The sequence below is a fragment of the Limulus polyphemus genome, unplaced genomic scaffold, assembly GCF_000517525.1.
Source record: "Limulus polyphemus unplaced genomic scaffold, Limulus_polyphemus-2.1.2 Scaffold2637, whole genome shotgun sequence".
NCBI classification, from domain to species: Eukaryota; Metazoa; Arthropoda; class Merostomata; order Xiphosura; family Limulidae; genus Limulus; species Limulus polyphemus.
The window spans coordinates 115,895-122,031 of record NW_013668247.1 but is presented as its reverse complement, the minus strand read 5'-3'; the positions used below and the strand labels follow the sequence as shown (position 1 = coordinate 122,031).

Sequence of the window (6,137 nt, the reverse complement as noted above, 5' to 3'; positions counted from 1 at the left end):
CGCTAAGTAACCAGAGACACATCTTTATATATCTTTGATCACTATTTTCCCAGACATTCCTAATCTAATGCAAATATTCCGCTTAAACGTATTTCATATTTATTCACTTTTTGTTTCTGTTTAGACACAAATAAATCTGTCAATTCACGCATATTGATATGCACAGGCATAAGTAACCACTGCAAGTTCTAAAACATTATACATTTTTAGATTGTTGAATGTTGACTTAAATACTAAAACCTTCTTTACGGTTAAAACTTGTGCACATTAGAATGATCACTCTAGTGATCGAAACGTCGTACCTTTTCTAAAATATTCTTCCTTTATGTAAGAGCTATAATCAGTAAGTAAACTCAAAACAAAACTATGGATTAACTCATAATGAGACTAACATTATTACAAATATAATCAATAATAAATTATAATCACCTTACTTTAACTTATCTGTTATTAGGTTACCTCACAGGAAGAAGTCTATGATAATCTTACTCTAACGATTATTTGTGTAAGCGTAAAGCTGTACAATGAGCTATCTGCGCTTTGTCCGCTGCAGGAATCGAATCCTAAGTCGTAGCGTTAAGCTTACCGTTGATCTAATATAACATATACGTTACCGTGAAATTATAATCAAAGCAATTGCTCATTTTTTGTAGGGTCGTGTGTGGTACATTAGTTTGTGTGGCCGGAATATGAACCTAAGAATTCATGGCTCGTGTCCCGTTGCCACAAAAGACGCATTTCGCACTTTGGGCTATGGGTGCACTACAAGTGTGATGGTCAAATTTCACAATTCGTTCAGGCAAGAGTTGGCGGTGTGTGTTGTTGACTAACTGCCTTTAATCTAATCTATTCCTAAAAGTTCAAAATTAGGGACGACCATGCGTAAATAATCATTATGTAACTTTGTGCAAAAAATTACAAACAAGCAAGCAGTTGTGAAAATAGGGCTAGTTTCTTGTATATTTTTATAACTATGTGTTTTAGTTCTCACACCATAAATTGTCTTTATATCTGATGAAAAACGTAAATGAAATAACTGATGTAAGTATTTATAGTTTCATTTACAACCAATAGCGACGCTCTGTCTTATAGAGATTTGCAGCATAATTGGTTGTTTTTCCAGCGCAGTGCTACCTAGTAGGTTATGTACGCTCTGTCTTATAGAAATTTGCAGCATAATTGGTTGTTTTTCCAGCGCAGTGCTACCTAGTAGGTTATGTACGCCCTGTCTTCCGTTGAGAATTGAACTCCGGAGTTTAACGTTCTAAATCCGTAAACTTACCGTTGAACCACAATTTTTCAGTAAGTTTGTTTGTTTTGAATTTCGCGCAAAGCTACACGAGGGCTATCTGCGCTAGTCGTCCATAATTTAGCAGTGTAAGACTAGATGGAAGGCAGCTAGTCATCACCACCCACCGCCGACTCTTGGGCTACTCTTTTACCAACGAATAGTGGGATTGACCGTCACATTATAATGCCCCCACGGCTGAAAGGGTGAGCATTTTTTGGTGTGACGGGGATTCGAACCCGCGACCCTCAGATTGCGAGTCGAGTGCCCTAACCACCTGGCCATGCCGGGCCTTTTTCATTAAGAACAAGATTTAATTTTTCCAGTAATACATGAGATATACAGATGTGAAGTACGCGCATAAAACAGTTACCTTCATTTCATGTCAGCCTGCTAATGATCAGTCGTTGAATTATACTTTTGATCAGCTCTTGAGGCATTTGAATACTTATTAAAAATCATTTACTAAGGTTTTTCTCACTTGGTAAAATGGTTTCTGTTAAAATAGAGGGAGGGCAGCTAACCAATGCACCAGCCTCCAACTCTTTTGCCGTTCTTAATCGAAAAGTACGATTTGACAGTCGCCCTTCTATCAATCATTGGATCTATAGCAACGTGACGTAAACATGCTACGCCACGCCTAATAAGTCACAGACAGACATAAAAAACAATATGCAAAAACTGACACTTTCATTTGTTTTCGGTTACCCATAGACATTCCAGCTTGATTTATTTGGAGTACTACGTATTTCAAAGTAAAATACAAATATCATTTATAGGCAGTATTGTATTTTTCCTAAACTAACATTGAATCTATGGCTTATAGATATGAAGATAATACTCCAATATTATTATTTTTAGAATATTCAACATTACATCAACTACCAAGTTAATTAGATCAAAATGAAGTAGAATAACAACAACAAAAAAAACAAAAAAACACGCATACACATTGGAAATATTACCATTCTCTGTTAACATTTTCTCTGATACCTATCGACATTTCTATAAGGATCTATTTATTAAAAAGTGCAATGATGAACAATTGACCTTTTTCACCCACCCACCCTTCCGGTGTAAAATGGGTTCTTAAAGACTGTAAACATCAGGGACAATTACCTTGCAAACTCTGTTTCGTAAAACGAATTCTTACTTGTTGAAAAGGTTCTTAAAAGTTTCAAGCATCAGGTTGAATTATCCGAAAACACAGCTATTTTAAATAGACACTTGCTTGATAAAAATGTTCTTAAACATTCTTAACATTAGGTAAAATTACCCGGCAACCACAGGTGTGTTAATTGGACACTTGCTTGATAAAAATGTTCTTAAACATTCTTAACATTAGGTAAAATTACCCGGCAACCACAGGTGTGTTAATTGGACGCTTGCTTGATAAAAATGTTCTTAAACATTCTTAACGTTAGGTAAAATTACCCGGAAACCACAGATGTGTTAGATGGACGCTTACTTACTTGATAAAAATATTTTTTTAAATTCCAAACACCTTGAAAAATTCATCAGGAACCACAGCTTGGAAAATGCTGCTTGTAGAATCAGTTGGTTAAGAGTCCTAAAAAACAGGTAGAATTATCCAGAAAGTAAGATTATACACAACGGAATCTTGGAGACATGCAATCCTCTTCAGATTCCTAAAGAGAAGTTAAAAAGCACAGAACATGCAAGTAAAATTTCTCCAGAAATTAAGGTGTGTAAAAATAGTATCGTAGTTGGTAAACTAGGATGGTAAATAGATGGTAAACCTCGCCAGAAACCATGGTCTTATAAAATGGTATCCTAGTTGGTAAACTAGGATGGTAAATAGATGGTAAACCTCGCCAGAAACCATGGTCTTATAAAATGGTATCCTAGTTGGTAAACTAGGATGATAAATAGATGGTAAACCTCGCCAGAAACCATGGCCTTATAAAATGGTATCCTAGTTGGTAAATGAAAATGGTAATGAGTAGGTGAAATTCATCACAAATCACAGTTTCGTAAGATGTCGTATTAGTTGTTAAATCAGTTTTTCAAAACTCAAAATAGAAAGTAAAACTGACCAAAAGCCATTAATTTTTTTTTTACTCCAGATTGCAAAAGATTATAACGAGGAGAGAAACACACTTAGTGTAAAAACATTAATGATTACAATACTTATATATAACATTAGTGGGAGTGGAATCTTGAAAAACAAAATAGATCACTCACATTAAATGAAGGGACATAAACAGCTACTTTTCAATATAGTTAGAATTTTGGAGGAGAAAAAAAACACTTTTGATGATAGTTTGTTAGTTTTGTGGAACCTTTTTGTGCTGTAAGCGTAGGTGGAAAGTTTAGACCAAGCAATACAATAATCATTTGGTTACATCCAATTTAAACAAATATATACGTAGAGTTCTAGTACAGACATAGTTTAACACTGGTCTCATAGGCGAGGCCTAAGTGAGCCATATATTTCTACTTTCTCTCTGAAATTATTAGTCAATTTAAAAAGCCATGCAATTTTATGGTAACTGGAACAAAACAATGCAATAATACACTAACACTTTTGAAGTACGACCACTCATGTGTAACGTACCACCTTACAGCAGTCATGTGAGAGTACGGAAACCCTTATTTGAACTACATAACATACAACAGTACAATAGCCCATATGCAAAGTAAGCAACATGACAATACAGCACCCTGTGTAAAAAAAGTAACATATGATTATACAGCACCCTGTGAGAAATAAGTAACATATGATTATACAGCACCCTGTGAGAAGTAAGTAACATATGATTATACAGCACCCTGTGTAAAGAAAGTAAAATAGGATTATACAGCATCCTGTGTAAAGAAAGTAAAATATGATTATACAGCACCCTGTGTAAAGAAAGTAACATATGATTATACAGCACCCTGTGTAAAGAAAGTAACATATGATTATACAGCAACCTGTGAGAAGTAAGTAACATATGATTATACAGCACCCTGTGTAAAGAAAGTAACATATGATTATACAGCACCCTGTGTAAAGAAAGTAACATATGTTTATACAGCAACCTGTGAGAAGTAAGGTAATAAAGTTCTAAAAGTTTTGTCTTACTGTGATTTTTAATTTTTGTATTTTAACAACATAACACGTTACTCTTTTTCTTCGTTCCCCCAGTGGCTCAGTGGTAAGTCTGGGGACTAATATCGCTAAAAACCGGGTTTCAATACTTGTGGTGGATACAGCACAGATAACCAATCGTGTAGCTTTGCGCTAACAACAAACAAAAGCGTTTTTTTAGGGGGTAAACAGCTTGGAAGAATTAATACTTTACACATGTTTTTTCAAGCAGAAGAGAAACACAACATACCATACAGTAACGACTGTTCGCATTAACAGCATAATGTTTTCAAGTGCCTTCAACACTTGTTCGTTTTCTCCATAAGCTTTAATATTAATATATTCACTTTTGTTTAATATTGAATGATTTTATAGATCATGGATATGACAAGGATAAAAAGAATTATTTCTATGTATGACATTCAATACACACAATAAATAAAGTTATCTTATACAAGGACTTATTTTGCATTAGATACATAGCTAAAAAGACTCTTTTACCTGTTAGCTAGATATTATTGCCTGTTTTAAACATTTTGGTGTCAGAATTTGGAACTATATTTTTCTCTAATTTCATAAAATGTGCTCAGTAATATTTCGTAAATTATAAGTACGCATTACCATTGGTTTTAAATTGTGTTTACCGATCAAGATTTTATACTAGTTCTTCATAATATGTCAAAGTTTGCAAATTAGGATCCTGTATGCACCTGGACGGATTTTAACTCAAAATATAAATCATTAGTCTTCTCTAACGATACGCAACTCATTATTAGAGCACTTAATAAGTTATTGAAGGTAGTGCTCTAACCAACATGTAATAGCCTTATATTACAGAGTACTGATGAGACGGTCAAGTCAGTGCATCTCCCAACGTGGTGGCTCAGTTAGAATGTTTGCAAACGTTATTTATAAATATAGACTAGATTACTCACAAAGTATTTCGGTATCCCCTCCCCCAGTGGTTCAGAGGCAAGTATACTGGCTTACGTCGTTAAGGTGGGTAAGGTGCAGATAGCCCATAGTGTAGATTTTCGTATAATGTATAATTTGCTATTTATCTTTCAGCTGCACTGTTCTGATAAGACGTATTTGAACTAGTTACTTAGCGATAATCTTTCAGCAGCACTGTTCTGACAAGACGTAGTTGAAGACACATAAATCAAACAATCCCACAATCATCAAATACACAGACACATAAATCAAACAATCCCACAATCATCAAATACCCAGACACATAAATCAAACAATCCCACAATCATCAAATACACAGACACATAAATCAAACAATCCCACAATCATCAAATACCCTGTGTATTTGATGATTGTGGGATTGTTTGATTTATGTGTCTGGGTATTTGATGATTGTGGGATTGTTTGATTTATGTGTCTGGGTATTTGATGATTGTGGGATTGTTTGATTTTATTAGTAAGTTTTCTCTGATTTTTCTTCAGGTAATGTCAGGTTCATATTTTAGTATTGTGACATTCTGTTCAGCAAAACTATGTTTGTTTTTATTCATATATAAACATTTCCTGGTGGAGTGGGTTCATTATTTAACTTTCTTATCGTGTGTTTAATTCTCATTCTTGGGGTGAAAATGAATCCAGTCGTTATGTCAAGGTTATATTTATGTGCTAGTTTTCTTAAAAACTAAAATCAGAAAGTTGGAAAAACTAGCACATAAATATAACCTTAACATAACGACTGGCCCCCCAGTGGCACAGCGGCATGTCTGCGAACTTACAACGCTA

At 34.5% G+C, this 6,137-nt stretch overlaps 1 long non-coding RNA gene across 1 annotated transcript in view; it reads left to right on the top strand.

Annotated features, from left to right (window-relative positions):
* LOC111087789 overlaps window positions 1-6,137 on the top strand; it is a 22,210-nt gene that overhangs the window by 2,754 nt on the left and 13,319 nt on the right. Inside the window, exon 2 of the long non-coding RNA XR_002612433.1 lies at window positions 2,884-2,886. This is a non-coding gene — a long non-coding RNA (uncharacterized LOC111087789). The remainder of the gene's footprint in view (window positions 1-2,883; window positions 2,887-6,137) is intronic.